The sequence below is a fragment of the Pinus tabuliformis genome, chromosome 7 (assembly GCF_031772625.1).
Source record: "Pinus tabuliformis cultivar Carrire ecotype Pingquan chromosome 7, CPIR1, whole genome shotgun sequence".
In the NCBI taxonomy this organism is placed as follows: domain Eukaryota; kingdom Viridiplantae; phylum Streptophyta; class Pinopsida; order Pinales; family Pinaceae; genus Pinus; species Pinus tabuliformis.
Genome location: NC_142293.1, coordinates 1278586778 through 1278604321, shown reverse-complemented (window position 1 = coordinate 1278604321; position 17544 = coordinate 1278586778).

The window sequence follows — 17544 nt, the reverse complement described above, 5'->3', positions numbered from 1 at the left end:
ACAGAGAATTATTTCCGCCTTCTTTGGTTGAAAATGAAGAATGGACTTGTTGATCCTGACTATTTACACTAGTATTTACTCTCTTGGACTCAGATCCCTGCGAGCAGAAACCCAAGAGTTGCACCAAATTCCAGTGATGGATTGTGCCCAATATCGCAATCTCTGAGTAAAATTCCTTCTCACCTTGCCTAGCGATCTCGAGCCTCTTGACTGCTACCATAGTCCCATCTTCAAGCACGCCCTCATACACTGTTCCGAACCCGCCGGATCCCAGGACCTTACCAAAACTTCTTGTAATTGTCCTAATTTCTTTGTACGAGAATTTCTTCGCCATCACTTCGGACATACTTGTTAAGTTGACTAAGGAGTACATGCCAATTTACGAATATAAGACTACCAGACTTTGCCAAAAGGCAAAGGTGCCCACTATCTCTCTTTAAATATGCCAAGAGCGAGTGGAGAGTTACTGTGCAAAATGGAATTGGTAATGAAGTTGTGGTGATCGTCGGTGATATCGAGAGAGAAGCAACAGAAATTTATTGCCCTTTGACTCAGGCGTATCGAGGCTGCCAAGGAGATTGCTTCCAACCTTTCTCGGAGCCCTAATGTGGTCTACTTGCCCCCTGATCAACAACAGTTGAGAGAGATCCTTCTTACTCCGGTGGAAACTTACGAGGAAGATGGACATCTCAAATTCGAGTTATCCTTTCGTCATGTAATATAATTCAAATATTGGCTATTTGTTTCTGCATGTGTATAAAGGGAAGGAATATTGTACTTGCATGGATAAACAGCGTTTAGTTTTTCTATATTTCCCATTTCGAGGCCTTAATGTTTGTTCCATTCAAATACGGCCTCTATTAGATTTGCTGTTGAGTTATAGAAAGTGGCTTCAGAGGCACTTGCATTAGTATTATTAATATGCTCCGTTGATTGCGTTTGGAAGGAATAGAAATTTGCGCGATCAATTTGTCTGCACAAACGTGTAGGGAAAATGGATCATCTCAAGCATTTCCTGATTTGTTTAAATTTAGCTTGTGAGACCAGAAAGTAATTTGCTCAGACACACAGTCAGAGCCAGTGGATCCATAGGAGCAGAACTTTTTGATTGAATTCTCTAAGCCAAGAAAATCATAAACGTCATCTTCAAATATTGGATCAATATGTTGTAGTTCATGTAGAGAGAGTTCTGAAAGTTGGCATTCTACTGGAGAGCTGACAGAGAAGATGTTCACATGAATATAGAAGCAGCACTTACAGATTCGATTGGAGAGCCAGCGAAAAAAAAAAAAAAGCTTCATACTGCAAGAAGTCGAAATGATCAAGTTTGCACTGATGTGCGTTTTACTTTGCATTCTCCATATTGAAGACACTCCATATTTATTTCTCTGTCTTGGAGCTGAATACGTTGCATATATTATCACTGTGGTGTTTTCTCTGTAATGATGGAGCTTCTTTGATGTTATAACACTTATCTACAACCACTGTTCTTCCTAACATTTGCTGGTTATTCTACTTCAGATCTCTGTTATTATTAGAGTTGATATATCAGAGGTATATGTAATCCATTCCAGTAGTTGAAGGAAGAATTCATTTAGTTGTGCATCCATACAAAGCGTATCTTGGTATACCTGAGCATTTTAAGGGTGAAACATATCTATTGTATCTGTGTTGGAAGGACTTTGAGCCTCTCATTCTTGCTGGACACAAATCTGTTAGTGATTGGCTAAATTCTTAGCTGGAATTAGTTGAGTGCCTTTTGAATACCTTCGGTGAAGTTTTTTACATCATTGGGGTCATTTCCAATAAAAAAAAGGGGTTGAGATTCTTGGATTTATTATTGAAGGAAGAGGTCGAGCTACCCTTGTGTATATTCGTGGAGTTTGAGCCGTGTCTCCATTGCTGGTATTCGCGGATTTTTTATTCTTTTTGCATTCCTGAGCTTCCAGAAGGGATATAGAGGCAAGTTTTATAAAGTTTGAAGGAATCAGCTACAAAGTCTAGTCAGATGTGAAATTTCTACAGAATTTAAAGAACAGAATCTCTGAAAGACTGGTATTGGACAATGTATTTTTCAAACTGATATTCTTAATTTTTGAAATCTTCAATAGCTGGGGTTTGTCTAGACTTGCTGAGTGTTCATTTCTTTGTTGAGACAATGGCTAGATTTGATGATGTATTAGAGTTACTGAATACACTAATACACTCCACTATTGGTGGGAAGGTAAATGTTAGCAAAGACACTCTTTGTGACATTCAGACCTGCCTGCATGATGCACAGGAAAAGATCGATTTTTTGCAGCTTGAATCACAGCTACAGCAAGAAGAACTACATCAAAATAGACACCATTATGAACCTGTTTTTGTTCAGAACATTGAGACAACCACCCATCAGCAGCATGTTAATAATGTTACAGTTCATTCAAATAAAGCAGCAGTTGTATATGCAGATGCAGAAACTCAGTCTGCACTTCCCAAGCCCATCATCAGACCTTGGGAACAACTTGTCCACAACAAGAACAAAACTGTTCTTGGATATGACAAGGACTTGTCCTTTCATATTCCAGACTATGCCAAGCCCATTCAGTTTCAGAGTGCTGGATTTATTCATGACAGTTCACCTGCTTCTCATGACAGTTCAGCTTCAGCTGTTCCAGATTCTGCCCCTCTTCTACAGCAACAACAACAACAACAAAAACAACAGATCGTGAAATGCCAACACTGTGATCGAGTTGGCCATTTGAAAGATCACTGTTTTGATCTTCAACCATGTAAGCACTGTCATAAAACTAGTCATTCTTCACACAGATGCTTCAAAAACAAACGTCCTGCAAGAACAAAGATTCATCTTGGATGGATCGCTTCTTGGCAATGGGCATCAACAGCCAAGAAGATATTCCAAACACATGTCAGAACTTGTTCCAGAATATTGAACAGTCTTGCAGTTGAGTTTTCTCCATCTTCTCACCTTGTATCTGACAGGGGGGGAAATGATGGTCATCTACAAGCTTCAACGCCACATCAAGCGAGCCTGAGCCACAACCTGCCACACCAGTCTCAGAGTTGTAGCCAGAGACAAAGATGCCCCTGAGCATGCCTTCAGTTGGCAATCTGGGACACTTCCTCTAGCAGAAGACTTCAGCTTCTTGCCAGTTTTGGAAGAGTTCCAGGAACAAAATTGAGAACACTTCCTCTAGCAGAAGACACCAGCTTCTTGCCAGCTTTGGAAGAGTTCCAAGAATTGCATTAAGCATTCCAGAGTTGTTGGTTATCCTTAAACCATCATAGGTTGAGACTTCCCTTTTCAGGTTGAAGTTTTACCTTTTATGTGGGGTGAGACCTCCCTTTTATGGTTGAAGGTTTCCCTCTTTAAAACAATAGGATCACTTCCTCTAGCAGAAAACTTCAGTTTCTTGCCAGTTTTGGAAGAGTTCCGGGAACTGCACCAAGCGTTCCAGTGTTGGTGGTCATCCTTAAACCACTGCCCTTTATGCCAACATTTCATAGAGCACATTCAGCCTAGTGCTGCCATGCATTTTTTTTTCACATTTTGTATTATAGCTCTCTTCTTGGACTCATACATAACCCTTCGGATGAAGGGGGGGAATGTTGGACACCTAATCCTAAATGGGTTAGTGTGGAAGCTCAATAGACCAAAACAGTCCAAGAGACCTTGGGATCTGAAACCCAAGAGTCACATATTGTATTATAAATGTATATCTCATGTTAATAAAAAATGAATTGCATGTTTTATCTTTCCTATTCTATGTTTCCCATGTGTGTTTAACATAGAGCTATAAATTCAACGACATTATTGGTAAGAATCTACTCAATCATAATATAATCCTATATATGTAACAGTTTCGTCACCTCATGAATACAAGTAGGTGTTGTGGTGGAATCTCTTGAGTAAGCCACTTTCCCATAAGAGATCTACATCCCTTGTTCAATTCCAACTTTGAAATTACTCTTTATTAGCAATAGTTTTCCACTATGCCAATTTCTCTTTATTAGCAACCATTTTCCACCATGTACTAAATGATTCTAGAGCTTGTTTTTTTAATTTTTTAAGATTATTATAAATATTATAACACACATAACCCTATTTCGGACTAGGATTTTGATATTTTTTATTTTTGGACTTCAATTTGATAAATTATTTTTGTTAGTATAACTAGAAAAATAGTCTCAATTGATTTTAAGCATTAATATCATACATTACCTTCTTTAACAAGCGTTGATCAATCTAGTCATTGCAGCTAAAATTAAGAATTATGTTGCTAGAAAATTTGCATATAAAAGCTATTAGCAATACATATAAACCATACTATGAAATATTTAAATTGATATTAATATAATATGGAATAGATTAATATATATTTTTCATATCTGTAAGTTAAAATGATTATTCTATGAAATTATCTTACAAAACCATATTGTATTGATATTTATATGACAAAGTTTGACAATTTATATTTTCCTAAAACAAAAAACTCTTTTAATTGAGTTATGAAGTAGTAACTTTGGTAGGACTTATTCAAATAATATTTACATTACGTGCATATACAACTAAATGGATGTCATAGTTGAATTACAAATTGTTTAGTACAATGCACAATGATCAATTTGACATGTCACCTAACATGATGTTAAACTCTTGCCTAGGTAGGGACTAACAATGTGACATTTGTGAGGGATTTTCTTGAATTTGTTTCTCCCTAATCATTCTACCATTGACCATATCATAACTTTCTCATGTTTTAAAAAATAGATGCATAAACAATATTTATTAATGCTTCCTTGGTTTTTCTAAAAATTATCATACATTGTAACTTTGAAAAATAATGGAAAAGTAGGAATTCAAGTATAGTGGAGAAGAGCTATTTTATAATTATATGAAAATTTAATTTTAAAATTAGTGTTTCCAATAAATGATAAAATTATAAGGACTAATCAAATTCAAGAGTAAAATAAAAATGAAATAATAATGTCTCCTCTATTTAATTTATAGACTTATATATATAAATTCGTTAAAAAATTTAATCATAATGAATAAAGGAAATATGCATACAACTTTTGTATTATTATCTTTTTTTTTTGGTAAGTCAAGGATCTATCATTAATCAAAACAGCAGTACATACTTATCAAAATGCAAATAGTCTCTCACTTACTAGGTTTTTGGAACAATGTTATCACCATATTACAGAAAAACAAAAGGAAAGACAAATTAGAGGTCCAAAGCCTGACAGGCCAAAAGAACCAAAAGAAAAAAAAAACTAGAATAACACCTATGATCATGCTTAATCATTAGAAGTAATTAACGTTGGATTGTTTGGCCCAGTCCCTGGAGGGGGAGGGGGCGATATGAACATTAAACATGTTGTTTGAAGTGATCTAGCCATGTTTCTAGCTTCTCAACCTTTTCTGCAAGCATATTTTGACCTCGGCAAACCACAACAATTCTTTCTCTAACATGGCATTAAATATAATGGATACGATTTAGCGTGGCGATGAAAACCTCCTGTTATTCCTTTCTAATCTAGTTATATGCACCCAGGAAATCCAGAACAGACTAGAGCTGGTCATGAAAGGAATTAGAGTGAATATGTCGGCCAACAACTCATGTATTAGAGCTCTGACCACACACACCAGCTCCACTCCCATGAGCCATACTACCTCTCTTACCTCCTCCATTTGCATGTTCGCCATACACTGATCTCACACCACCTCTACCACCACAAGCTCTCAATGACGGTCTGATCACACCCCTAGCAGCACGCCCACCCCACTTGGGTTTCTCCACAGCCCTACCCCCCAAGCGCAATCTTCTGCTTGATGCTGAAACCCCCATGACTGGGTGAATCTCCCCTCTTCATGGGTTGGGAACAAGAATTACGTGGTACAGGTCACATAGCGAATGCCAAAGAAGACGCCCCCAAGACAGGACTGACAATGTTATGTAGAAATTGTTGACAAGTCATGACCCAAAGTGCGCCAGACACCCACCCCAAATAAATGTGCATAAGCCTTCTCCCCAGAACTGACAACCACCAAACACCCACTGGGAGGGAGGTGAGAATACACATAAACAAGAACTGCACTAGCTAGAGTGATGGCTCTTCAACTAGACTAATGGGGGAAGCAATTGAGAATAGAGGTATGGCTAAACGGACTTGATGCTAGAGCATAGACAGACGAGAGACAAACCTCAGCCAATCAGGAGCTGAAACAACCTACACCAGACCTCCCTATAACCTCTGAGACCAATTGTTGCTCACCCAGTGATGCATCTCAAAATTCGAGGGTAAGACCTCAAAAAGAGAAAAAAATAGAAGATTACCAGTGAACAAAAGACCCAAAAACCATCCCAAACACAGAAAACACCCAGGGAAAAAGTTATCGCATAGCCCACGTAGGGATACTAACACCGACCATCTTACCATGAAAATTTCCCTCAATCCGCTGACAGAAATGAGGAACGAGGCATAGATAGAAGAAATTGAATATTTTTCTAACCTTTCATGGTGGAGGAAGGGACGACGTCATTTTCTCCACCACTCCTAGACTACATGAGGGCCGAAGGACTGAGGCAGACTAACACTACTCAGACCAAAAATTACCGGCCTCCACACTATCAATGCAATATAAAATTCCATAACCCATACTTTTTTCATTAACCAACTTACCTTACCAACACAAATTCCTGGAGAGGATGAATGAAGGCTCACACACCATACTGGTCCTCTCACCTTACACCTTACAAAATCAGAGGACTAGTGATATGTCCTCCTTCCCATCTGCCTCATGTAATCCTTCATTGAACATTTCTCGAAATTCATCATCCCCACCAGGTAATCCTCCTCTTTAACCACTATCTATTGGTACTCATCAAGCTGTGTGTTTCGATAGCTAAATGGCGAATCATAGAGAAGTTCCTGACTTTGTTTATGACTTCCCCAGTTTGCTAGCTTGTTGGCTACATGATTCCAAATATTATCACATGTTCTTTGACTACATACTCAAAGGAAGATAAATGAGAATGGATCCACTCACCAATAAGCTCCAATATCTAGTTGTTGATAACCTTATGTGGAGGATACCGATTAATAAGATTATGAAACAATGAGACGACTATTTAAGAGTCTCCATAGGCCTGTAGATTAGCAAAGCCCATCTCCACGACCACTTGGAGCCCTTTCTGTAAAGCTAGAAATTCAGGGACATTATTTGTGGTACTACCAGATGAAGCCCAAAATAGTTTCACCACCTTCCCCTTGTCATTCCATATCAAGCCCTCGAAACTGACCAAGCTAGGGTTTCCCTTAGAAGCTCGATCAAATTTTATCTTAAATAAACTAGGTAGTGGCTAGATAAAAGTGTCAGTCGAGTTCCCCCTCATGGAGAGTGGGCGAGAAAAACTCGAGACAATTAAGTTTGGACCTAGATATAGTTCCTTAAGGATGGCAATCTCCCAACCCTGAGCTTTCTAATCCTCCTTTGTCCAGCAATTAACTAAGATGGATTCTTTGATATTACGTTTTGTCACTTCCCAAACATAATTGGTCATGATGACCTCTAAGTGAAGCACTGCTTGGTTCCTAGCTTTCCATAGGTTCCAAAGAATCAAACCCTCATAGAGACACCAATATATGTTTACTATGGGGTAACTCTTGAAGATATTCCAACACCATAATTCCAATGATTCTCTCAGACTATTCTCAGACCAATCAACTGCCCCAAATAATGTTACAATTTGATTTTAAAGGCCTATTGCCACAGAGAAAAATTAAGAAGATGGTTTATTGTTTCCTCCAAGCTAGGAGAAAGAGAACATGGAGAAGGACAATATAATCCTTTTTCTGAAGCTTATGCCAAGTGAGATGTTTTCCATGAGAAATTAACCAAAGGAAAAAAGAGACTTTTGGCGAGAGCCATGAGTACCAAATCCTTTTCCAAAGAGGATCTACCACTAGGTTCACTGAGGTGGAGATAATGGAGTACAATTCCTTAAGAGAGAACATACCCCGAGGGAGATGACCCCATCTAATTTTATCAATATCTCCATTATTTAATATAGGGTGTTGTTGTAGAATTAAGGAAAAACCCTCCTAAGCCATAGGGGGATCGTCATCCAGCCGATGTGCTTGAAACTTCCATTATCTCCATTTTGGTGTCCTATTGTTATCTGGCTAGAAGTTTTTAACTCTCACTTCTCCTAGATGAAAGGTGAGTATTTGAATTTCCTTGAGGTTTTCTTCTTGACTGAGCTTGGGGTGTTGCATCTAGGCCTCCTTCCAAATTTTTTCCTAACGGCCATTCCTAACTTCCCAGAAGCCATGATCCTGAACTATGTCTCTATTCACTATTTCCATGTTCCAGATAAAAGAACGTCCTGCCAGGTGGTGATGATTAAAAAAGGGTTAATAATTCCTAACGAGCTATATCTGTGCGATTGTTGAAGGTGATGGACCCACCAACATTTCAGGGGATATATGTGGTAAGAAGTCCCAACTAGACCTCAGACCATTTGGAGTAGGAGCCCCACCAATGGGTAGTACATTAATGCCTTGACCGTGGTGGTGCATAGACATAAGTAAGATGACATTCTCAGAAGCAAGTGTGTGACTTTTTGGTGAGTCAACGAGATGAATGGGGGTTCTAACACATGGAGGAGTAAAGGAAGTGTACCCCTTAGAAGCATGTAATAGTATGCAGCCTGAAAGGAACACATGAGCATAATTACATCATGAGATGGAAGTAGAATAGTCCACAAACCAAGGTGACGGGTTAAACCAACAATACATCTCCAACAAGATTCATACAATCATATAAAAATAGTTCATACACAAATGCGTAAGTTAAATAATAGACATTGCTTAGGAAACTAGAATAGTCTGACTACAATAACAACATATGCATGAAAACATGTTGGCTTTGTTATATTATACAAAGTGAAAGTTCCATCCATACATATAGCATGATAGCCACTAGCCACAATAGTGGAACATTATAGTCAACACTTCCTGCTCCTCCAAAGAGATGTACTCACTTTTCACTATGGAGAAGCCAAGTATCGTCACAACACTCTCCAAGCCCTCTCTAAGAAAATCTCAGCCAAAATCTTGGCTCCCAAAAGCTTGTTCTATGAGTTACGAGGTTCTATATATAGAAAAGGGTCGGGTGACCCTTGACATTCCCCTTTGAATCTTCGACTACCTTCATGACTTTTCAACTTCATTACATATAACTCTTTACATTACATAATGACTATTTACATTCCAGTAATGACACTTCAAATTTCACTTTACATCACATTTACAATAATAATATATTTTCCACATATACCCATGTGGGACAAAAATAGGCTTGAGTCAGCGAGAAAAAACAACACTAATACTTGGATGGTTGTGGAAAGACCAAGTCAGAAACATCCTCCTAGTGATCTTTGGTGACAAACTAATGCCAAGCTTGGTAGTGTGCAATGGTGTCTATGTATTGTTTGTTGGCATCTTTCTGGAAACAATCTCTTGCCTCCATCACCTCCAAGTATACTTATCTAGAACCTCTGTCCAACTCATCCTTTAACATGCACAACATAGTCCTGAGTGCAGCTGGACTAACAATATACCTCTTCATTTTCTCCATGTTGATCTGCAAGTCTACATTGATGGCCATGGGCGTCAGCTGCTCGAAGTACATGTCAATCTCCAATCAGACTTGGTTCTTCTCTCTAGCCTTAGTGACTATTACAATGGATGGGATCCTATACATCCTCACCACGACATCCAAACTCCTAAACAACCATGCATCTGAATCCTCAACACTAGTGATGAGTGGCAAGAGTTCCTCATAGTTCTGGGTCAAACTACGGATGCACGCATTGTCTAAATCTGCCTGTGGCTTCATCACCTTATGAACTGCTGATAGTGATGTAGATGGACAACTACCTTGTGCATGGTGACGAACCTATCATATAGTCTTTGCATTACTGTCTCAAGAGCTGATACTTCACCGAGTATCAATTTATTCATCTCCTCCCTAGCGGATCCTGGCTAGTTGCAAGTCCTTAGTCCTGTGCTCATTTTCTTCTTTTAAGAACTTCAAAATTGAGCTTGTGGTTTCGACATGAGCCTTCGTACCATCAGCAAAGGTGTCTAGATTTCTTTACACATCACGATCAATCACCCTTTATTCAAAAGTATGCAAGAGATGCATGATCATCCAGGATGTGTGCTATGCATGCCTATACAACCCTGTGTTGTGACTCATCAAAGGATATGTTGTACACATCTATTCTCGGATCATCCTCAAGGAGAACAGTCTCTCCTTGTTCACTTGGTACTTTCTCTGCTACCAAAGTTGGTGAAGCATGTGGAGTGACCTTTGTTTCTTTTAGTATAAGGTTAGTGTCCTGATCTTGTTCCGGCTATACCATCTTTGTGTCCATCTGTTCAGCCATTTTTTCATCCTGTTGAGCAAGTTCCTGTTCCTGCGACTGCTCACCCTGTTCTTCATTTGCTGCTAGTGGATCTAAGTCTTCAACCTGTATGCAGTTTGCTCTGTCTGGGCACCTTGAACTTCCTCCTATTCCTGCTTTGCTTCCCTCTCTCTTCTACGTAGCTCCTGTTCTTCTTTGAGCTTTTTCTCTTCCTCCTACAACTTTCTTTCTGCTTCTTCCAGTATCTTCTTCTCCCTCTTTCTCTGTGCTACTCTCCTTTCGCATTGTCGCCTCTTCATCTCTATCTCCAAAGCTACTTTCTCAACAAGTGGATCTTCCTTAAACTTGTATCTTTTCTTTGTCTATGTGCTATTGGAAATATTCCTCTTTCCTTTGTATTGCATAGGTTTGCTGCCTATTGTTGATGTTGTTGTTGTTCCTTGTGGTGTTGTTGCCTTGAATGTTGCTTTCCACTCTACAGCCATGCTGACCGGTTCATTGAGCCTAGAGGAGTTATAGAAATACCTCCAAGGATCTTCCTCTGGCCAATTACATGCCCCGTGGATCCATGGATACTACACTCTCGCACAATGGTTCTTGCATAACAAATGTAGATCATATGGATTGAAACTCCTAGTGCTAAACTAAACCTTCTTGAAGTCCTCGACCTCAAAATCAGTATCTTTAAAACTCTGGATCTCATACAATCCAATCTGCAAAATAAGATCATGCCATGGTGCCTTCTTCCTCCTGTGCATTACAGCTGATAACCTTATCTGGATTTGGTATGCAACCTATTTCACGACCATTGGAAACACATGTGGATGGTTGTCCACACTGTACATCTTGATGAATGTACCATCGGGTAAGGCATACCAATCTACAATGTCAAGAAATGTACTCAAATATCATCTTGTACATTGGGGTGACGAAGTGGTCAGATAGATGTAGCATCACTCCATGGAAGCCGCACTCAGAAAACAACTTGCAGTATATGTTCACAACATTCTCTGAAGGTGTCCATGCCCATCCCATACCAGGAAATTGTTGGTGGGCAGCGATTGCATCAAGCAGGTAGGTGGACTTGAAGAATCGTGCTTTCTCATCTTTGGGTGGACTCCAGGCATTTGACACACCCACTTTTAATTGAACAACCAACATGTCAGACTGGTTTAAAGGCCTTCTTTCACTTGTTAACTGACTGAATACAACCACCCAACTCTGTGGGAAGGTCTCCGTGCTCTCATAAGCATATAAGCGAGATGCAAAGATGAAAAAGTGTTAGAAATCGTTCCTAAGTGTCTTCGTCTTGTATATCTAATTTGGTATCATATTGAACTTTGATGGATCCCTTACCCAACACTTGAAGATGCCTCTTGTGTTCACATTGTTGTTGGGACTGTAAAAGAGTGCATCCATATGGTCCACCAGATGCAGAAAATGATACATATATTCATAATATTCTGCCTTGAATGTAGTAATCTCTACTCCACTAACACTACTTAGTATCATCCTCTGAAGATTAGTATGTGAGAGAATCCAATCAATCATGTCCATGCATGAGAAGGTGAGTTACCTACATGCAATCTTGTACAAGCCTGACTTATGAATGTTGACATAGACTTGACGATCCTCCATATCTTCCTCAAAGATGCCTATGAATATAGCATTGATATATTACCATGTGATCTTGGTGTCCTTTTCTATCAACAGATGTGTTTCTACATACACGGGAAAACTCATAGACACCTATTCAACCACATCTCCAGTACTACTTTCAATTGTATCCTTTGATCCAGCTCTATTGGAGGCCATGTTACCTATACTACTAAGAATTTGTTCAATAACTATTGTACCTGAAGATAGAGAAGATACTTATGACAAGAAAATGTGAGCTTAAAACGTAAAGCAACTCAAGGTTCAATCATGCAACAAACTTGGTGATTTCTCGCTAAGATTGCGCAGTTGTGACTCTAAGAGGTGGAGAGACTGTCGATTGGAACTGCATATTGCATAGTCCTGACTTCTAGTTAGTGGGCTGCTAGCTGAAACTACACAAAGCACAATCAAGCTAGGCTTGTTGAGCACTGAAACCACATAGTGCATAGTTTAGTCCAACTTGATTGTTGGTTGAGATCACACATTGCGCAATCCGAGAGGCAAGACTTGGCATCGTCTCCCAAAATGGCATGTAGCACAACCAGAGGCTAGTGATAGGCAACCTTTACACAATTCCTAGAGCCAAGGTAGAGCCTTGAGTCCTAGGAATGTGTAGTGCATGTCGGGAAAAGAAATATCCGAGCCAAGGTAGCCCAGATCTTCCCAAGGGTGACTTCGAAACAAGTAGATTTCAAAGCATGGGAAAATATGGTGCAGACATGAGTGAATGGACATGCATGAAATTTAAGCAAGTGCAGGAATCAGTAAAATAGAAGAACAACAAAGCTCATTAAGAGATTCATCACAATGGTGACCTTGATTGCAGAAACAAGGTCATGCATGCGACACTAAGGAAATGCAATGGAAAACTTGAAACAATACTTCTACAAGTTAAAATAAACTAAAACTCCAAAGGTCATTCTATAAAATAAGGGAAAAAACACTCACACAAGCCAAGGAAAGAAAAGCGACAGAAAAAGCAGCAAAAGACTTAAAAAGAAAAACTTACCCGAAAAAGTTGTGAAGACCACGCAGAAGATCGCTAGATACCTTGGGAATTACAGAGCTCCAAGATCGAATGTGTAGAATGAGCTCTGGGGCATCCATTAAATAGACTTGGTAGATTCAATGTTTATGACGTGCATGCCATAAATATAGGAAAAAGTGAGACTTGGCAGGAAGTTTCTAAAATCAATTCAAGTGTAACTCTTAATTCCTAAAAATATATCCCTATTTTCTAGGGATGTTTTTTCGATTTTTTATTATTATTAATTTTTGGGAAAGGCTTCCATGAATGCAAGGAATAATTACACAGTTATCGAGGGAACCCAGAAACCTATCGACACATCCAACGAACAGTATTTGAAGGAATGCTTCTGTGCAATTCCAAGGTTTAGTGGCTCTGGCTATCTCTCATGCTCTACGTAATTTCCCAGCCAAAGGCAACATGCCAGTTGGGTCTACATAATTCCTGAGATGAAGGCTAGTGCTTGGATGTTCTGTCCAATTTCTCGAAGCAATCTTGTCTGCTGGGCTGCTTTGCGCAATTCTGGAGAGAAGGGCTACTTTACGCAATTCCTGAGAGCAAGACTAGTTTCCCTCTAGGACTACAAATTTTTCCAAGAACCTAGTTCAAGCTGTTGATGTAAATATTATCTGAGGTTGTCATTGATTTCAACCCAAGCAACACTAGAGGCTATCCTGATCTTGCAAGGAAATTTTGACTTGACAACTTACTCTATTTTGAGTCAAGGATCTTCTAGATAGATTTTACTCGTCGAGATGTTTCTGTTGATATATGGCATGCCAAGTAATTATTCACGGTTTGAGAGATATTCATGTTTGAAGTTAGTAACTCCAGTTAGTGGGATAAAACCCTATGGGGTTGTGGCATGGCACTCATAATTAGTTTTTGTCGTTGAATAATCATTAATTAATAATTTTTTAATCTCCTAAAATCCCTCCAACATTCACTATAGAAGCCCCTCTCAATTCTATAAAAAGAAATCTCATATATCCTCCAAATGAAGTGATTGTGGAATTTTCGTTATAACTTCATTTTTGAGAAGTATTAGATTCTGAAACGAAAAACCTTTTGATTTTTAATCCTGATGAATTTCGTGACTGACTTTTAGGTCTTGGTTTGATATATTTTCGGAGATACAATATGTGGCAGTTAGCATTTTTGCAAGCTCCCGAATTTCATCTCAAAGAAGTGACCTTGGGAAAATCGTCATACCTCTCTATCTGAGAAGAGGACTATAATTCTATAAAAAGTGGCAGATAGTGCACGTACTGCAGTTTTCTTTATATCAATTTCATGGCCGAAGGAGGAAAAAATGACATGGGGCATGCCGTAGAAGTTCTCTCTATTGAATTAGTGAATAGTTCGGTCATTGTGAGAGATTGGGCATAACTTTGCCTTGAAGAGTCCAAATCGAGTCAAACCTATGGCATTCGAAAGAAGACTCATAGGGATACCACAGGAACAAAGATAACATATTGGGGATCTAAAATCATAGAGATACATCAGATTAAAGATCATGATCCTAGAAGGCAAAAAAAACTAGATCAAGTGGTGTCAAGGGGTGCAAAGGACCAAACTTTCTAGGGAAGCAAAGAGCAAGGTGCTATAAAATGATGGAGCAGAGGTAAGCTACAAATAAGTATATTCTGTATATGCATGTTCATTTCTTAATTGCATTCATTTCCTTGTATTCTAATTTGTTGTTTTTGTTAAGCACTAACATATGATCTGCAGAATGAGGTAAGTTTTGCTATTATCATGTCATGGGTATTTCCTTGAAGACTTTTTGTAGGTATTATATATTCATCAAGAGAAGACTAAATGCATAATCTAATGTTCTAAAGAGTGAGAAAGGGTAGCATGACAAGAGCAGCAATCAAGGTGCACAACAGCAACAAGAAGTTCACCATATGAAGTCTTCACGTGGGAAGCACTACATACAATCATTGTAAAAGTATCATTGTACAAAGTCATTGTAAAAGCATCATTGTAAAAGTTGTACAAGTGTCTATTTTCCAAGAGTTGAGGAGGTAGTGTTGGGAGGTGTAGGATCATCATTAGGTGGTTGTGTCATAGTTGGGGTTATGGTATAATGTGTCTTCTTCTTCTACATCATTCTATATCATTGTAAAGTGGACAATTTTCCCTGGTACAGGAGTCAATTCTTCTTTTATTCTTCTATATGGTGGTAGGGTGGTGCTAGGTTGGTGCATGAAGTCACCAACGGGTTCAAGCCTGTGAAATGTTCAGGGTGGTAGGGTGGTGCTAGGGTGAGTTGTAGGTCGTTGGGTGTTGGGGCATCCGTTCAGTTGACCACTGAAGAATCTCAGGTGTTGGAGCATCCATCCAGTGGGAGCTAGAGAAGAATGATTTTGTAGAATTCTAGGAAGTTGTTGCTTTCATTTCAATTGGGGCTGAAGATTAAATAATTTATTAGAAAAGCATTCGATGGTTTTTGATCGAGAGGGGGTTTTCCACCTAAAATATTTGTTCTTACTGGGTTCTTTTATTTATCGTTATTACTGCATAAATGTTAATAATAATTGAAGATTAACTAATGCCCTGAAAAGATTTAAAAGTGCTAATTGCTAATGAATACTGATTCACCCCCCTCTTAGTATTTTCAAAAAATTGGTATCAGAGCTTGGTTCCTTCAATAACAGCTTAACCGCTGCAAGTCAGTTTTCAGAGCATAGAGATGGAAAAGTCAAAGAAGTGGGTTACAAGGATTTCAAAGGAAGGTACAGATACAAAAAATCTCAAGAAAGTGAGTATTTTGTACCAACCCCTTATTTTTATGCAGATAATTACTGGATATTCGAATCCAGGATGGAAGTATCTTTACAGGCACATTGAGTATGGCAATCAGTTGTTTCTGGAGACACATCTACCGACGAAGCTAAAAGGTACAATTCAAAGGCCATGAATGTAATTTTGAATGTTTTTCCAAATTCTGTGAAAACAAAAGTTAGTCAATGTTCAACAGATAAAGCTCTTTGGGAAAATATTCATAATCTCTATTCAATAAAGAAATCGAGTCAAGATGTTATTGAAAAATCAGATCCTTCTGTGTATTATGAAGAAGGGTTGACCATAGAAGAATTTTTTAAGGAGGCAATCAAGATTATAAAAGAGCTCAAGGTTGAGAAGATCCATTCCAATACTCTTGAAGAACAAGTTGAAGGTCTCAAAATTGAAGTTGAAGAACACAAATGTATTGAAGGGTCACTTCAAAAGAAGTTGGAAGAAATCAATAATACATTTACATGAGACCTCAAGAGAGAAGTCCAATAGAAGCAACAATAACTCAACAAAGCATTTGTAGAGATTAGCAAGATCACACAACAAATGCAGGAAGCAAAAATTGAAAGGAAGGAATCTAATCAAAGATACATATCTGTCGTTAATGAAAAGCAAAAGGAATTAGAAACATTTTCAATAGAAATAAGCAGGCTCAAGATTGAAAATGAGAAGTAGAATGAACAGATACAGGTTCCCAATGGAGAAGTAGAGAAGACCACTCTTCTCAAGCTACAGGTTGAGGAGGTAGAAAAAGAAGGAAGATCATGAAAATATGGTTTCAAGAAGATCTCGCTCAAAAGCAAGAATAACTTGATGCAACTCGTGATGAGATCAAAAAACTCAAGGGATCACAAAAAGAATACTTACAAGATAAGACAGATGAAGAAGTGAAAATGAAGTAAATTAAATGTGGTAAAGCTCCAGTTGATTAAGGTACAAGCTCCATAACTTTGCATGATGATTCTAGGAAGGAAGTTGATTAAAGTGAAAATCCAAAGAAGAATGTTGCAACTCTGAAGAACAAGACCAAAGTAATCAATAATAAAGGACCACAAGAAACTACAACACTACGTCCAAAGAAGAATGAAAAATCTTCTAGGTATGTTCGTTTATTTAATGGTTATTTCTTTTTATGTGCTAACTATGGACATATGACTAGGGATTGTGAAGTTTCTGATAGGTACAATCATTATTTGCAAAATCCTAGAAGCAAGTCTGCAAGATCACAAGACAGGTTCCACGATGATTTTTTCAAAAGAAAATACATGCTAGATGGGCCAAATATTGAATGTTTCAAATACCGTAACTATGGACATAACGCTCGTGGTTGCAGATATCAGATGGAATCACCTATGGACAACATTGAATGCTTCAAGTGTCATAATTATGGGCACATGGCTCGACATTTTAGGAATTAGAAGGTCTGGAAAAGGAAACAGGTACAAGAAGAAAAAGAAGATAACAAGGTTTCAGCAGTTATGCTTTTAGGATTTATAAAGGGAAAAGTTCATGAGGAATTAGCAGTTTCTTCAGATAGTGACTCAAGTTAAGATGTCCCGTTAGGTGACTCACTATTTTGAACAATCTAGCTTTTTGACTCCTTAACGTTTGTATAAG